This window comes from Tyto alba, unplaced genomic scaffold, assembly GCF_018691265.1.
Source record: "Tyto alba isolate M040663 unplaced genomic scaffold, T.alba_DEE_v4.0 Super-Scaffold_40, whole genome shotgun sequence".
In the NCBI taxonomy this organism is placed as follows: Eukaryota; Metazoa; Chordata; class Aves; order Strigiformes; family Tytonidae; genus Tyto; species Tyto alba.
The window spans coordinates 16,193,890-16,212,674 of record NW_024881316.1 but is presented as its reverse complement, the minus strand read 5'-3'; the positions used below and the strand labels follow the sequence as shown (position 1 = coordinate 16,212,674).

At 37.6% G+C, this 18,785-nt stretch overlaps 1 protein-coding gene across 4 annotated transcripts in view; it reads right to left on the bottom strand.

The window, feature by feature from the left end:
- FILIP1 (filamin A interacting protein 1) overlaps nucleotides 1-18,303 on the bottom strand; it is a 111,721-nt gene extending 93,418 nt beyond the window's left edge. For 3 of the 4 annotated variants that reach the window (XM_042803535.1, XM_042803532.1, XM_042803533.1), the window contains exon 1: nucleotides 17,835-18,303. The gene's annotated coding sequence lies outside the window, so the exon portion shown is untranslated. The remainder of the gene's footprint in view (nucleotides 1-17,834) is intronic. The other variant, XM_042803534.1, reaches the window with a different exon arrangement.
- Nucleotides 18,304-18,785: the final 482 nt, after the last annotated feature.

Below are 18,785 nucleotides of genomic sequence, written 5' to 3'. Positions count from 1 at the left end.
GCCATTGATGCATCAAGAAAATCTTTTTATTCTCTTCTCTGACAGAACTTAGAATTGCCTGTATGAGTTTTTTATGTTACCCATTGAACTATTGTTCAATGAGAGTCCTCCAAAAACACATGGTTAAAATAAGCTTTTTTTGCTGGCTTTTTTTTCCTTGTTCATGTTTCCTTTTGAAAAGCAGATAGTCCCATGAAATCCTGTGCACAATTGTGCCTGTAGGTCTAATCATTGTTTGTGCATGAAGAACTAAAAAGACCCAATGAAATGTTATTAACATTGACTCATCTGACCAAAGTATCATCTCGTATGCTCATTAATTACAGTAGTTAAGGTGGAAACATTAGTCCCCAAGCTTTATTAAAATTGTATTTTATTTTTTTTTCCACTCATCTCATGAAAGGAGAACAAGGAAACAGATATTTGAAGCAGAACAGTAGAAAGCAAGCAAAGATGCATGCAGATGAGATACTAAAATAATGCCTAAGGAACCAACTAAATAAAATCAGTTTAAACATGTGTCACAACATTTTTTCCAATGCTAGAATTTTCCAGAGTTGGAAGTTCAAAATATTCTTGGAAAGCAGTCACTCTATCTGTAATCTTAGGGAAGTCTGATTCAATAACAATAAAATATATCTTTATAATGCAGAAAGTGGTTTATGTGATTGTTCAGATGATCCCAGGCATTTGATGTATTCATATGAGTATGACATGAGGATTATATCTAAACTATTGGATTAAACAGTGCCGGGGCTTGGTCAAAACTTTGGCATGGACTAACCAGTGGTCTTCCTGGAGTGGTTCAGGAATTATCCCTGTCTGGGGACCAGCCTAGCCAGGGGTTGACTGCCTGGACATAGCCAACCTGGTTTTAGGGCGAAGGAAGATTAATAATGTAGGTATGACCAGCCAGTGACAGCTGGATTGAGGGTCAGACAACCAGCATTGACATTGGCTAATTTCCTGAAAACAGACATAGCCAAACCATCACCCATAAATTCTTAACAGTTTCTGTATGGCCATTACTACACTGCTTTCAAACAAGGATAAAACTGTGAGAAGTGGAAACACGTCTTGCTGCTCTATAAAACCGTAGCAGAACTGCAAAGTCCTGATGTTTGAGAGGGGGGCAAGCAAATGAGAAGCACTCAGACAGATGGAACAGTCAGATGGAATGAATTCCTGAGGGGGAGTGCAACAGAGAGAAGAGGAGCAACGGGCATGGTAAAAATATGGGAATAACAGCTGCCATAGCTATTTCTACAAAAGTAAAGCAGGTTGAGCAAATTGCCTCAGGAGCATTCCCTGTGCCCAAATCCAAAGGTAAGAACTAAGAAGACTGATTTGCAAGGAAGTATAATGCCATGCAGATGGGCAAGGTTGGACTCTGCACTGTTGCAGCTGTTGGAGAGGGATCAGAGACAATCATTTCCAAAGCTCACAGCTGGAAGGTCAGCCAAGGGGGACACTGGGACCCAGAGAGAAGTCCAGCTCACCTGCCAGGTAACAGTAAATGCCAAATAGAGCAATGACACAAATCTCAGACCACGGGGAGACATGAACTGAGATCATTCTAATTCCAAATGAGTCAGGTGAAGATCCAGATAAACTCTTAATAAAAGCATATTTACACTGGCAAAGCATCAGTGTGATTGTTGATTATCCTCTGCCTTCCCGAAGACAGTGTTTCCATCCCATGGCAAAGGTGATGGACAATACCTATCATTGCCAAAGAGATCCTGACTGTCAGATGCAAAAGTTTCATAGAAGGGCTTGTCACAGTGCTATTCCTTCCCAGTGTCCCTCCCTAGCAGCCAGAACAATCATGCTGTCCACACATTTTTTCCCACTGTGCCACAGGCTCTGCTGAGGAAGTATTGTTGAAACAGAAAAAAACAAGAGCTTTCGCCTCGTTTTTTGTGCTGTAGTGCTGTAGCATCAGATGAAGAAGTAACTGTGGGAAGAGTATTGTTTAACCAGGTAATCCTGAGACAGAAGCACTCTCTGGAAATGGCATGTGCATAAACCAGCTGCAACAGGTGAGATGTGAGGAACTGGGACATCACCAGCATATGTGTGTTATTCTGAGAAGTTAGCAACAAATGTCTACCAGGTATCCTTGGTAAAATACTTTTTTCAGTGCCTCTTGACCTGGCATAATTTTCACAGGGATGGCAGAAGTCAATTTGCTGCCACAGGGCAGTTTCCTGGCTGAATTTCAGTAGATCACTCTGGAACATGGAGACATTAAAGCTCTTCAGCAAAATGGTTATGGGATTGCTTTCACACAGGCAAACAACAATTTTCTCTCTTCTCATTTTTGGAAATACTCAAAGCATTCTAGTTGAAACTTCCAAAACCAATTCAGACTCAGCCAGACATCCAGCCAGAACAACTGAATTTTGGCAAAGCTGTAAACAACTGGGTTTCATACAAGACTAGATTTTTTAATGACAAATGTCAGGCAAACTTAGATAGGGATCCTGTTATTAGCTTGCTCTGTAGTATGTCTTCTCTTCTATGATCCAGCTTAACATCACATTTGTAAGTCAGTTGGTATATTTGACTTTTAATATAGTATTTAACATCTGCTCACATTTATACTTCCCATTTTCATCAGTTGCTAATTCCCAGTTGATTAGCTATATTTTGCTAACATGATGACAAAACTTGAGAGTAATAGAAATCCTTCAAATGTTTCTGTTAGCAGAGTTTCAGATTATTTTCTAGATCAGCAAAATCTGTGTCAGCCTCACAAGAGTATCAGGACAGAACATCTTGATTTTTCCTTCCTTTAAGGAAGGACTCGCAAAGAAAGTTTAAGAGCAAGCTACTGAAGCAGTTGACTTTGATCAACTAGTTGTCTTTCTAGAATTAAACAGATGAGACTCAGAATGTACCTATGTTGGTAAGACTGCTTATCAACAAACCCACTCCCTCCCTTCCGTGTTCAAATAAAAGCATTTTTAAAGATGCTAAAAAGAGAAGTTTTATGAAATAAAGTAATATAATTTTGTTTGTAACTGAAACATCATAAGTAGTGTCTGTTCTGACTTTCACTATCTTATTCTCAGTGGTTTTCATGGTTTCTTAGAGAGTACATGAAAAAAGGAGATGGTCATGGTCAGAGTTGACATACACAGCACAGTCTCAAAGATGCCCTAAGAAATTTCTAAATATTCCTCATAATGGTTTCAGCCAAACTTGCTAAGTTTTTTCCTTTATTTGATCTGCAAATGACCTATTTTGGCAGCAGTCTGAGAATATATAAAAATAACATAACGTCTGCAATTTATGTTTTCCTGCCTGCAAAGCTCTATGACAATATTTTTAAGATGAACCTATCTGACACTCTGCCAGACTTTTCTGTGATGTCCTTGGGAATTTTGACCTATTAACTGCAATGGAGTTTTAATGTGAGCTGTTTAAGGCAGGCTTGTAAAGAAACTGTTCTGATTTTAGGGGTTACACAGATTAAATGCTACTCCTCAGATTACAATCCAGATGATTACACTGAACTGCATGACTGAATTGTAAAGTTTTGCTATCCTTGAGAAGCCTTTGGAAGGAGACTTGTACCAAAGAAGACAAAATAAAACAAAATTAAAATACACCTATATCTACACTCGGTATTTCTTAAAATGTCAAAGGCTGCATAACCTAGTATCATCACTGGACTCACAGAAAGCCTAGGTTCATTGCTTTCTTCATAGTATAGTGACATCATATTATTTATTTGTACTAGTAGATACCTTTTTCAGTGATGGCTTTGTGCTTGCTTAGGCTCTGTCTACAGCAAGAGATGGGAATATGAAGTTAATACCAATATTCTCCAGCACTAAATAAGTTCCGATGGCCTAGAGAAGGGCTGGGGCACCTGGACACTATCTCTAAAGGATCAAGGATGTGGTCTTCTCACTTAGCTCTGGTGTCACAGCTATGCATTCATCCTGCTGCCAAGGCTTTGCCCCTTGGGGATTCCCACCACAGGGGGACTGGAAGCAAAACACTCTGATTAGAGCCTGCAGCTGAAGTTATGCTGGGCAATTTCTTCTAGTAAACAGTTCATCCCACCTGAAAGCATGGGTTTAAGTACTCTGAAACAGATTTGGGTCAAATTCAGTATAAAGTGTCAGAAAAATAAAAATTAAAAAGGAATATATGAACTTCAGAAACAGTTCCTTTTGCTATTTCTGATTTTTTTCCCCCACACTAACATCTCAAGAAGTCAGGGGGGAATAGAAAAATTGTGAGAAAATGGTTTCTCTGCTCTGTTTTTCTATATGCCTATTAATATTATTATATTATGCCTATTAATATTTCTATATGCCTATTTAATATGTCTATTCTGTGTCAAAGCCCAGTAATGTTTTAAGCTCTTACTATAAAGAAATAAATTGTTCAAATCATCTACATGATTCAAAATGGGTATTTGAATAAAAATTAGTGAAATTTGGGTCACAGGGAGTAGGAACAGCTCTATGACTTTGCATGCAGCTTCTGGTCTTCCCAAGTGTCAGCTCTTGCTTCAGTAAGTATTTAAGTATTTCATACAAAGTAGACATTTTTTTTTTCTGCAGAGTGCAGGAGTCATCTCAGAATACCTTATATTTAAAGTATTTTCCTGGAAAGTGGAAGACTGTGTTTTAATCCCTGTATTGTAGCAATAAAATATTCTAATAATTTCCTTTCTGTGTTGTTTTGGGATTTTTTTTCATGGTCCCAAACTCCCACTTCTCTTCCTATTCTTTGAATTTTGATAGAAAAGCCCCTTAATAAAAAACAGTGGTTTGTAATCTGATAAAATATTTGATCCAAACAAAAACTAATGTGCCTCACTGCAAATCCTGAAAAAAAAAAAAAAAAAAAAAAAACAAAAAACAGAGCAAAGCATCCATTAGTTTTTATTTTTTAGCTTCAGCCATCAATCAAAAAAGTACAGATATATGCACAGTCCTAATCATAATTAATTTTCCTGGGAATTCCTTTGAAGGATTAACTGAGCAATGCCTCCTTCCCACTTTTCTCTTTGGGCCTCTCACATTCTGGCTGCTTCTGAAACCTGTTCTCTACCTTTTTCTCTCTTACAGCTTCAGAGGTTCAGGGGCAGAACTGGGAGCACTATAAATGTTCTTGTTTTCTGTCTGAGATGAAAACAGTGCTGCATTTGCAAAAAGTTCCTTTTGTGAGTGAATCACCACAGTGTTACTGAGGGATTGATTATTACCTGAAAACTTTTATGAACCAAGAAATCAAAGCCTGTGTTCTAGGTGATTATACGTTAAGATGGATAACATATTTTTTTATATGGACCATGGTAACAAATATAACTAAAGCAAAGATATAAGTTGACAACTAATGTAAAACATCAATCAACACATTGCATAGCTAAATATGCAATATTATTTTTATACCCAGATTCATGTCCCTGTTTTCTTAGATCATGGGAGAAGAGATGAAGGGAAAGAAGAGGAGATGTTACTGTGCCATTAGCAACTGTGGGATGGCTGGTGTGCTCCTCCAACACGACTTGACTGCAGCCCTATTCTTGCTGCTGCATTACAAGTGACCATTATGAATAATTGAATAGTTACAGAGTCAATCTGTGGTGCAGGTAAAGCCATGAGCCAGGCAGCATTTTCAGTCTAAGTAAGGAGCCTTGAGATAGGGTTGATGTTGGGGTGAACTGAAATGTTATCTATCAGCTGTAGCTGTCAGCAAAAATATTAAAGAAAGAGCAGCTGCACCATGCCACAAGCAAGGGAGTGGAGCAGTAGTAGCTTCAAAATAGATTTTAGAGTCAGACAGAGTTTTCTTTAATGAGCCCCAGTAGTAGTCATGGGCTGTTTATTTTCAAACCTGCTTTGAGCCAGTTGATAATGCTACTGCTTTTAAAATGTTTTAAACAAATGCTTGAGATGCAAGTAAAGAAAAGCTATTCAGAGTAGGACTTTCTGAAAGATATGTTACTACTCCTATAAAATTTAATTTTTCCTACTAATTATTTTCAGCTTATGTAACTTTAAATTTACCCTCACCATTTTAGTGTATAAATTCTAATATAACAATAAAATTGATAAAATAAAAAATCATAATCATGTTTCTCAACAGAAAGAAAAAAAATATTGGATTGTTATAGCTTCTGTAGCACTTATTCTTCCATTTCAGAACATTTAATTAATAAGATACTAAGCTATTCTAAAAATATTTATTAAATAATAACATCTTACTGTCTTTTGGGGTTGCCATTAAAGAAAATAGTAAGCAGAAGTCTTTTCTGGATCTTGAATTCCAAGATAAATGTAATAAAGCTTGTGGCAGGGTGTTATTGTTTACTGCTTGGAAAAACTTATGCAACAGCAGAATACTGTTCTGATTTTTGAGCTGCTGCTAATGAAGTACAACTAGACAGGGTACATTGCCATGAGTCGGGAAATCTGGATGTTCCTGGACAGAGGCCAAGGGAGTTTAGGCACATCAGAGATGTGATGTATATGTATCCTCTGGGGGAGATACACTGAGTTGTTTCCAAGCTTCTCAAACTGACTGATTCAAGAAGCAATCAAATGACCACCCTGAAACAAAGTTACTAGCTGTCTGTTACTGAGTCCCTTGTATTTACACCAGGAAAATGAGAATGAAGTAGGCTGTCCAGGGGAGTTTAGAGATTAGATGTTAGTTTCAGTTTTGAGACAGTAGGTCCAAAACCCTGAGGGTTTAACTTTGTTCTTTCACTATAAAAACAAAACAACAAAACAAAACAAAACAAAACAAAACAAAACAAAACAAAACAAAACAAAACAAAACAAAACAAAACAGAACAAGAATAAAACAAACGCCCTAAATTAAAAAACAACAATTTGATATGCTACAATTTACTGTGAGACTTTAAACAAACCTTTTGAACTCATGGTCTGCTAAAGAGTGGTATGACTTTTTTTGTAAGAGCATGGGAGCTTCTCTCCACTCTCCACAATGCTAAATTTTTTGATGAGATGCTGCTACATTTCAGTACCACACTACGGTACATATGCAACTCCCTAGCATTTTCTGAGCCTTTGAGATGTTGTTACTGTGGGCCCCTATTTTTTTGAGTGAAATTAACTGGTTTCCTAAAGCTGGTTGGGATCTCATAAAAAGGTGCCACTGATTTATCTTCCTTTCCACTCCGCTTTCTTGCAGCTTAACATATCTGCTCCAGAAGACTTTTATTTTTCACTCCCCCATACCTTTTTTTTTTTGGTGAGTGTGTTTTCCTTATCTTCCCCAAACCCTTCCCTTCATTGTGCCCCAAGGGAGGAATACAGCTTTCCCTGCCTCTCCCAGCAAAGCAGGACATGCAGAGCAGTTTTGTCCCTATGCAGCCTGTGCTAGTACATCCAGGTACATGGGTAGCTGCTTGGACTTCCACATTTCAGTCCTCTCACAATAACAACCTGATCTCACTTTCATAAAATCCAAGTGTCATTTATTACCCCATTCTTTCCCCACCTAGAAAGGCTTTCAAGTAAACTAAGAAATAATTTCCAAACCTCCTCCTCTGATGTGGGCTAGCTTTGGGCCTAACATTGCAGTTGCCACTGATTTTACATCGTGGTGGAGCATGGTGTGGTAGACTTCAGTTGTCTTCAGTGGTGTTTCAGCAGCTGTGGATGCAAACCTTGTCCTGCCTCTTCTGTGCTGTGGCACATACCTGAGCATGGGACTCTCCCCTGCTCTCCAAATCACTGTCCCTTCTGTATACTGGTATTGCCAACCACACACATTCAAAATCTTGAGATAATCTTCCAAATTTGTATTTCAGGAGATTTTAAAACAATATATCAAGGCATCAGATCATCTAGAGCTCATGGACTTCAACGCTCTTGAAACTATCAGAACTGTTTTTTCCTAATTTTCTCTGGTTTTAGTTGTAGCTGAGAGTTGTGTCATGACAACATAAACCCTAGGGCAAGTCCTTATCAAAAAGCTTTGTTGCCAAGAGAGTCACCTGAGAAGCCCCCATTGCTTTAGCAAAGTGGGCAGGACTAGAGACCCTGGCTACTTGCTGAGTCTGCAGGAGACAGACAGCACCACAGGACATTTCTGTGTTCCAGGCCCTCTTTCTTCCCTCAGCTGGTACATGGGGTTCGTGTGTCCCCCCCCAGCCCCAAAGTGTCTCCAGGGATGCCCCACCACCAGCTAATTTGGGCAGTCACGACCCGCCCACCCCTTCTCTCAAAGGTCCTATTTCCTCCAAGTTGTTTTTTTTTTCACCAGCCGCCTCCTTCTTGTACCAGGCGGCTTGTCCTGAGCACTCCCAAAATAACAACAAATTCACCAGCTGGACAGCACCATCTTTGCCCTATGAATTACTTCTGGTATAACCAAACCTGAGGGAATGGTTTTGTTTTTCTCGAAACATCTTAGTATTGACAGTAGTTTGGCTTCTATTTTGGTATGGTTTTGTTCTTGCAGCTTCCTGGTCACATCACGGGTCCTCCTCTTTCTTTTTTTTTTGCTATACTTTACTGGTATGACTGATTTCATGCTACCCGCAACTCAGGGCACAGCTATGCTTCCCTCTGGGGAGCTCCTCTAAAAATACATATTCTTGTCATTCAGACTAATTCAACTTCTATTCCTACTTCTCCCATCAGAATCTGGTTTCCAAGGAGGGCTATTTAAGTCTCCTTATTCAAAGCTGTTGACATGTTGTTCAATACTGCAACATCTCAGGGTGTCGAAGTCACTACTATATTTATTCTTGTAACATCCCAGGTGTTACTAAAAGTGTAGAAGTAAATAACTTGCTGAAAGTCATACAAGGAGTCACTGATGTGAAAGCCAGCCATTTAATGAGCCTTCCTCTCCCCTGGTAATGCACCTAGCATCTCATATTTTAAGGTAACATTATTTGAAAAGGATAGACAACAAAATTCAAACATGGCATTAATATTTTGGAGAGGGAACCAGAATTTGGCAAAGTGTTTCTGAGTAATAAGCAGTCTATCAGATGTCCTGTCACTCATACAGCCTATTCCCTGTGATTTAGTCTGTGTTTATACAACCAGTGCTGGAGGCATCTAAATTAACCCTCCTTGTGGGCAGTTATGCTTGCCTCATTTTTAGATACTCACTGCTGTCTTGGAGGGGTTTTTTGAGTTGACAGCAGTAGCCTGTAGAATTGTTCCTGCTCTATTTATTCCTTAACAAACTGTTATAAACTGTTGTGTTATGTTCAGGGTATTCACCAAACACTTATGTAGATTATTCAGTTTATTTCTGATATTTTTCTGTTTCTTTTGTGCTGTTTAAGCTAAGGAGAAACTCATTACACTGTCTATAGCTAACATCACATATTTTTCTAGCACTTCATTAGGTCTCAGAGACGTGTGGTGATATAGGTTTTGTGGCTGGTACTGAACAGGGCTAGAAACTAGTAACACTACAGGGAATTTGTTTTCCTGGAGCCAGGCAGCTGTTCCAGTGTCACAAGGAGGGCTCTGAACACATCTGGGCCCCCAAGTACCACAGCAATATTGTGTATTCCCATTTACAAATAGATCAAATTCTGTATCAAAGGCATTTACATTGTGTCCCCTCCATCTTTCTAATAAATAGCTGTTCAAAAATAATTTGGGGTTTTAAGAATGTGTTCTCTGAAAGAGGTAAAATGAGTTTAGTTATTTTTTATTCCAACCCATAAGCTACTTTTAAAACCACTGCCCATATGGATTCAAATCAGGGTAGTTAAAGATGTTATCCGGTTAGCCCATGGTTTAGAGGACCCTAGCTTTAAAACACTAAGCTTCTAGGCCTCCTACTGAAGCACTTACTGTCTGTCTTAGTGCATTCTGATGTCTTTCAAAGTATGATGCCTTCTTCTTAATTCTCACTAACCTTCTCACTAGCTTAACCCCCACTGGAGCATATGGCAGCTCTTTTTTCTATTAAAAAAGAAGTGTGTGTGAGTCATATTAGCTCCTCAAGTTCCTCTCTGCAGCAAGTGCTGAGTTTGCTCTAGACAAGTGCAGTGGGATCTGAGACCTCTGTATTCTACCAGCTGTGAGAATTCTCTAGCATTTTTTCACTCACCTCTACAGATGATGGTAAAGTTTTAGTTACAGTATCCACTTTTACAAACATTACTTGATGATTCATCTAAAGAAAAGAAGAATACCTGTCTTCAGCCGTTATTCTTAATAGGTATGAGGAATCCTATATGTGGAAGACTGCCTGCCTCATCCCTTCGAGTGCCACAAAGTCACTACTTTGTCCTTGCTTCACGCTACGGTAATTACTACCAGGTAAATTTAGATGCTTCTACAACCAAGGGCTTTTCTAAACCAAAAGAGCCCAAGCTACTTTCAGGTTAACCAGAACTCCATCTAGGAATCCTGTTTGCCATATGTGCATCATGCTCTGTTCCTGATTAGGATACAATTGGAAAGAGATGTTCAGTAAGAAAAGTGAACTCAGCAGTGGAATCTGTCTCCAGGGTTTCCTTCCTCAAAAGCAGCATCTCTGTTTTCCTCCCTTATTTGCTTATTACTTACAATCTCAATGCTAGCCTTTCAGCTTATTTGACTACCTGGGAAGATAAAGATAGAATATACTTAATCTTTTTTTCCAAGATTCTTTTACAGAGAGATGGCACCTTAATGACATCCTAATTCTAAATGTTTGACTTTCAAACAGAATGTAGCAGGGAGGAGAAGGAGGGTGTGCATTCATTCTAATAGCTGGAGTAAACTAGCATAGAAAATTACATACAAGATTTTCGGCTCATATTGTGCTTATTTTGGTATATCACATCAAACATAACAAAACTGAACAAAAACCCCCTACAAATGTTGTCTTTTTTGCAATTTTGAGACTGACAAAGGCCTGTGATTTCTGTTACTATCAATCGTCTCTCCAGCCATCTTTTATTCAGCGTATGGATTTCGATACACTGATTATCATCACCAGCATTATATTCCTCAGCCAACCATGTTCAAAACTTTATGATCTGAATAAGATATGAGACCTTAGAATAATTACAAATTAAAAATACTCAAGATAACTGGTAATAATCAAAGCCTTAAGCAACCTGATCAGACTCTGGAGTTAGTCCCGCTTTGAGTGGGACCGGATGACCTCTGTCTGTTCCTTCCACCTAAATTCTGGCTGTTTATCTCCCTAAGTGGCACCTCTCATACAAAGAACATGCTACTGTGACCCTGCCTTTTACTCTTTGTAGTGTGATTGCCTTTTGTGACTTGGATTCTAGCTTCTGGCTCCTGACACTTGAGGTGGCAGTGGTCCCCACAGCCAGCTGCCTCGCGACACGTTATTCCTCTGGCACTCAGGAGCTCTGCTGCCATGTGTGTCCCTCTGTGCAGAAGGGACATCTTGTTCTGCACTATGTTTGACACGCTCGGGGACATCTAGCATGGCATTGTTCCCTTCCTTCTGTCTCCTGTCCAGAGGCAAAAATTGGAATGTTTATTTTTTTCTAAAGAATTTTTATCAGATTGAGGAAATAAAATCCTTATTTACTGGAATATAATTCATGTTTCTTTTTATTACAGAGTTCTTTGTAGAAGAATAAGAGGAGAAGATATAAGACAGTATAGGAGAACTACTGTAACCTTTACCTGGAAAGTTAGAGCCAAGAGGTTTTGTGATTACAGGCAGTGGGACAAATGAGATTTTGGAGATAAGTATGAATGACAAACACAGGAATCAAACAGCTTTAGCATGAGAAATATATGTCAGCCCAACACTGAACCAGTCATGGTTAACCACATGTGCTTTGCCACTCTTTCATTTATGTCCTTGCTTATGGCTTTTAAAAGGATATTTTTTTAACAATCTGGATTATATATTTTAATAGTAAGAATGTTCTTTAAGTCACATAACTAGATAGTGTGAGGTTTTATGAGTATCCTATCTACTACATTCACAAATTTGAACTTGAGGAAAAATTGTATATGTTTTTCTTTAGTGTATATTTGTTGTCACAGTAACTGCAGTTTTCCCAATAAATGGAAATTGCATCGTTTCCTTAGCATTCAGGTTATTGCACTGAAATAGCACCATGAACTCACCACCACTTCTCCCTTCCTGTTGTCAAGATAGATCTCATTTAGTTACAGGAACAGGCACTAAAACAGGTTAGTTTAGATATGTGCACATTAGAAAGCTGAAACAAGGCTGCTTAGCCACATTACATCCTATGACTCATGCATGTGTGGGAAAGACCTTATTTTCACAGAGATCTCTTAGATAAACAAGGCAAGTTGGCAGCAATTTGATTACACTAATGTTAGCAGTCTCCTGCTTTCTGTTGTCTTCATTTGCTTTAAATTTTCTGAAAAATGCAAGCAGTCTGATAAACTCTAATGAAAATTCTTGTATCAGGGACACATGGAATTCAATTTTCAGTTACTTTTTTTTTTTAAAATAGGAACAGCCTGAAAACCAGTTTCTAAAAAAAATCCTTTTCTGTTATTACAATAGAATCCACTTTTTCTCAGGTTTTTTTTTTACAAAGTTTGTTAATAAAGCTGTAGCTCTTGCTATCCACAGCCATAACTAGTTAGTTAGATACTTCTCTCCACTCAAACCTTCAAGCCTCTAAATACTGAGGACTTCAGATAGAAAATGGATTTAGCTTCCAAAATATTACTTTTACATATGCACTGGAACAAACTTCTGAACAGCATAAATCACAAGACATTATATGCTTTGACACCATTTCCCCAAAAAGGAAAAGTAATGAAAGCAACTCTTACTGTATTAAAGGGCTCTTAAAGTATGTCAATCAAACTGAAAAAGTTTATTACAGATTCATCGAGGTTTGTGCTCTTGCTCTGAAACCCCACCAGTTTATATCTGAAGGAGTCTGGCCACATCACAGATAATTAAGATTTTAAATGCCATTTTATCAGCTTTGAAATGAAACTCATTTGGACAATGTACGGTAATCTTTTAGATTCACACACCCCTTTGCTTGTGTCAGCTAACAGCAACTAGACGGGTTGCCCATTTAAGGGAAAAAGTACAAGCTCCAGCCTATTTCCCTGTACTTCAGATGTGTTTGTCCCACTCCTTCAGCAATGCATTCTGTAATGCCAAAAAGCATTTCTTGCAAAAGACACGCACATGTGCTCACACAAACGCACATTTCTGATTAAGTTTCAGCTCTCACAGAGTTGCAAAATTAAGGAACTGGATGTTGGAATTCTTAATTTTCTTTTCAGTTCTATAATACCACCTATAACGATTTTGTATTAACTGGAGGAAAAAAAAAAGCAATTCTATTTCATTGCCTCAGAACAGTACTCTCACTAAACAGCCAAGGAAAAATCATGTATTTTAACAGATGTGTATATAAGAATTATTAAAAAAAAAAAAAAAAAAAAAGCATTTGCTCTTTTAGGATATATGCTTTTAATTGTAGTAATTGTATTTTTTCTTTATTTGCAAAGTGTGTAAACCATTTTGGAGGAGACCACAGTCTATGTAATCTTACATATCACCTATAGAGCTCACATTTGCATGCTTTACTTGTGGAAAAGATCTAGAGATATAGCCCAGCAAAAGCAGAATGAGACTGTTAGGGCAAAGCCATCATGAAGTAAAAAAAAAAAAACAAACAAAAAAACTGTCCCAATTTAGTAAGACTTCGTGTTTGCATTGATATTAGCACTTATTTTGCTATGATGGTAAAGAATTAATATAGGAAGTATAGATTATCTGCAGAAGATGGAAGAGTAGGTGAAAAGACGCAAAATAAAAGGAAAATATTAATCAAGTATCCAGAAAGGCACAATTTTCACAAATATATGAGGAGTCACACAATCTTCAACTTGATTAGAGGCTCCCACTACCTCTCCTGACCAGGAAACAGACACAATTGTTCCTGTCCTTTAGGCACCAGTATCTCAAAGAATAACTACAGGACTGTGTTATAAATGTTTTATTCTTCTAGTGTCACCAGCTTGGTAGAAATACTAGCTATTAAATGAGAAAGAGAGGTTAAGAAATCTTAATTCTTTATGAAATAATTGCTTCCTCGGTTATCCAAAATCTTCCGATATCAAGAAAAGCCTGTATTCCCCAAATAATTCCCAGTATTCTGTGCAAGATTAGGAAACATTTTTCAGTAGAAGACACTGAGAGAAATGAAAAGGCTGAAAATGAAAACCACCAGAATAAGAAGATGAAACTGAAAAGTATAGGTGTTTGTGCTTCTTGTAAATAAATATTTAAACATTTCTATACAACAGATTATCATTATTTTATCACATACACTATTTTATCTTTCTAACTTTAATTTCTTATCTTAGGTTTTATATACTAAATAATTTTGGTGAAATAGTAAGTATGTATAGATGAAGTGGAGATCCTTCTTCTTTGTCTTGTTGTTTCATCTGGATTCTTCACAAATATTATAGCTCTATTTCTCCAAATGGCATTTTAGACATGTAGAAGGACAAAATCCCTGCTCCCAAATTCAGTTTATATATTAAAATAGTATGGCAAACTGCAACAACAGACCTTGAGAAAGGAAGGGAAGAAACAGGAAATTAGAGAAAAAGTAAAATGTCTCTTAGGAAAAAAATTATTTGGGCAGGAATATAGATGATCCATTTTGTTAAATGCTCTCAAGGCGACTGGAAATTTATCTGTTAATTATTGAACACTAAGACCTGATCTTATTAAACTCAAAGGAAATCTCACTCTGAGTTCAGTGGCATAAACCTGGCCTCTGACTCAGCACAGTGCTGAGGCTCATTCTTAATTTATGCCTGGGGGCACATCAACTGAGTTAGATGAGATTACCAAAACCTTAAATTAAACATGTGTGGAATCTGTGCCAACAGAAAGATCCTGTATCAGCTGATATACCTGTATCAATCAGTAAAAAGCTTTTAGTATGGAAATGGCTACACTGGTGAAATTGTGACCCAGAGGAACAAAACAGGGCATACTAGTAAAGGTAGAGATTTCCCAATCTTACTCCACAAGCTGCTTCCAGGAAGCACTGCTCTATCTTCAGGAGTCCTACCTTGGCCAACACAGCTGTTAGTTTACAAGTTTAGTCTTCCATGACATTAGTGTCAGGTGCTAAAGTAAGAGGCCCTATAGAAAACTCATATGTCATTAGGCCAATTTCCAGTTTACTAAAGCCTGTAGCATAGACGATGGACCAGTTAACACCAGAGCTGAAGGTTAATAGTCTACAAGATACAAGCGGGAGGAGTACAGGAAAACCAGGGGAGATGTAGACAGGGACAGAACAGTGCTAAGCTTTGAACATGAATTTCAAGTATTTGAATTTAGTATTAAAAAGACAGACATTTTATGAAGAGATTGCAAGACTGGGGTGAGGACAAAACACTCAGTTAAGATGATGACTTTAGCTGTGGCTAGATTGGCTAAAAGAGGTCATAAATTATAATATTGCTGTAATGAAGGTGAAAGAACGAGCCACAGGCAGAGTCTGGAGGTAGATTCAGATTGAGAGGAATGCACAGTCTTTAACACCGTGAAAGGCACCATTCATTCCACAGTTACGGGAATATAAACAAAATCAAAATAATATATAATGGGGAAAATAAATGGGTATGCTATGTCTACTTGTCTTCCAAGAAAATCTCTACATTGGAGTGTATCGCCAAAACCTAAATTAGTTTTTGATTTGATATAAAATTGAGCTTGGTTTCACTGTAGTCATTAGTAGAATTGGCTATTCTTCAAATATGAAACCATCTGTTGAATAGCCACATTACATCTTCCACAGATTTGATTGGAAAATCCCACAGCCTCTTTGTGGACACCTGTTGAGAAGAGTAATTTTAGCCTCCTCCTCCATTTTAAAGTGGGAAGGAAGACAGATGTACGTAAAACCACAACTCCATGTGTTAGAGTTGGAAGTTGCTATCAGACTGTTCAAAACTGACTTAGTTTGATAGTTATCAAGCTAATAAGTTTGTCTTTTACTTTTACAAACTGCTGAAAGTAAATTGTGCAAGAAAAATGAAATTGTAAAACCATAAAATTATGCTGAACAACAACTAAAACCAAAAAGCAGTAAATAATTAGCATAGAAGTTTCCCAGATTTTGTCATCTCTGTGTATTCAGAAGGTCAAATTTGCCATTTTTCTACAGATTAATATTTGCCAATTAACTCAGTCAAAAGAAGAAACAGTAATTTTCACTCTAGTGTCAAGTCAACAAAAACTGTACAAATCATATTGTCTCAGCTTTAGGTCTCTCTGTACATCTTTCTTATGAAAAAATAATTTTCTCAGGATATGTCTATATTAAAAAGTAATACCGAAGTTTCCTTTCGAGAGTTAGATTTGGGACACCATAGTGCTGTAGTAATTACACTGTAATGATTATCACATTAAATCATGGCCACCAAAAGAATTCTTATTTAGTACTTAAGTAGCATGTTCCTTGCTATGAAATAAAATGTAAATGATTTTTTTTGTCCCTTTTAAGAATTTACCTCCATCCTAATACTTCATTTATCTTACTGGTTTACAGGCAGTTACATTCTCAGCCACAAAGTCAAAGGTGCTTCAGAGTATTTTAATTTCATCCAGTCTGTAAGCATGTCACTGCAAAGATGTGGTATTGATGTCATTTATATAGAATGCAGGGATGAAACTAGAATTATTTAGCTTTAGCAAGACCTTCTCATCTTCCTGAGGCAGTCTCAGAGTCAACAGACTAAGTGTCAAACACCACAGAGAGTCAGCATAGACTCAGTCAGTCCATTACATCTTTAGGACAAATACTTTTTATCTGAGGCAATTCTATATAAATCTGTGAGCAGGGTTTTTGCACTGGTTAAGTGCATTCTTTAAATCTTTCCCTTCATAAGTGAATTCATATTGCATATGAATTCATAATCAGTATGACTTTTAAAAATTCATTCATATTAGATTTCCTTTGTTTGGAGAAAATTACTTTAAAAGATGGGTGAGGGGGATTCATTCTTCAATTGACCAAACAGCTTTTGTCAGTTTCGACAAAGCAAATCATACTAAGAAATTCCTCCCTTTAATTACATGACCACTATGGGACCATAGGATATGCATTTCTAACAGACAAACAGGCTTCCGTTCTGCTGTCAGGGTAAAACATCCAAGAGCTGGTTTCTCATTTATTTTGCTAAAAGAAACGCACACTTTAACAAGTGACCCAGCTCAAGCACACTTGGGTACAATGAACATAAGGTTAGCCTTAGGATGGTTTCATTATATAGTTAAACAATCCAGCATAGATTAATATTAGTTCTCTGTAAATAAGTACAAGAGGAAGAACCAAGAGCTGTTGTCACATGGATAGTACAGAAGGCACCAGTTGTGCATATGTGCTAAAAATTAGTAAGGAAACAAAAAGTACAAATGCACTGGATCGCAAAGTATTCAGTTAATTCTGTTACTGAATGGCTATTTCCTCTTATCACACAGGCTGTCACTGTTTTTAATAGCTGCTAGACTATCACTGGTAAAGGATGATATGTATTCTATTCTTAAATGTTGTCTTCTGTCAGCATGTAAGCAGATATAAGCAAGATACATGTCAAAATCTGTACAATTTTTTCATATTGCTACTAGATACTTGATTATGCTTGTTCTAAGAACTGCAAAAGTTTTTTAACCAATGCTTTCCTGCGATGAAAGCGTAAAAAAATAATCTAAAACTTTTGTCCCAGCTTTCATCTACTGATGTTTCCAAATCATACAGAAGCTTTTTTATAGAAGGAAAGAGACAACAGTCACTAGAAAATAAAATCACTTTTTTTAAAAAGAATGCATTGGAGTGGTTAGCTCAGTCTTACCTGTCAGCAACACGAACCTAGGAATATATCCTTCACACCGCAAGATCGCAGTAGCTCGTCCCACAGCACTACCACAGTAGTAGACTGATCCAGCCCAGGACAACACAAAGAGAGAAACTTCCCACTTCTCTAGGTTTACCAGCAGCTGAAGTAATGAAGGAAATGGGGCAGAGAACAGAAGATCAGATCTGTTTCTTGCAGAAATCCCAGGCAGGAGAAGTAGGAGGTACACTGTCTGTGTCTCACCCAGACTTTTGTTTAAAAGTTTTTTCAACTGTTGCTAGGTGGTGTTAGGCTTTGGCAGTTTAGTTCTCAGATTGTATTTCCCCTCTTCTGGTCTCTTCACACAGTGTTACAGCAATGACTTTGTTGAGCTCAGCTCGCTTGTGCTATATTTAACCAGTGTTCTCAGCAAGTCAAGCCTGTCAACAGCTGAGAAGTTTGGAGCAGGCTTTGCTGAGTTCCTCAGCTGCTGAATTATCAGTGGATGTAGCAGCACAGCCCAGCTACTACATTCACTGGAAGATTGTGGGGAAACTGTCAAATCCTTTTAAGGGCTTCCAGTGACTTCACAGGAATAATCACTATTTAAAGCAGTACGTACAAGATGTGTATTTATGCATATATTTTAGACTGCTAGAGAAAGAATATTTGTGTTCACAGCAGATGAGTTCAATTATTTATACAGTGAGGATTTTCCTAGGACAAGTAGGAAGTTTATAATTTGAAAGGTATGCACTTCACTTGAGGAAAAATTACACATGGGGAGAATTTTTGCAGCATAATTTTTTGCAGAGTTTAAATATGTTAAGATGACACAGAGAAATTAATGAAAGGCTTAGGCTGGAAAGTTTTCAGTGTGATATTTATTCCAAAGACAACCTTTTTCTTCCAGACCAAGAGCTTCCTACAGTAATTCCTGCTCTGTCTCTAACTCTCACTGAAGAAGAA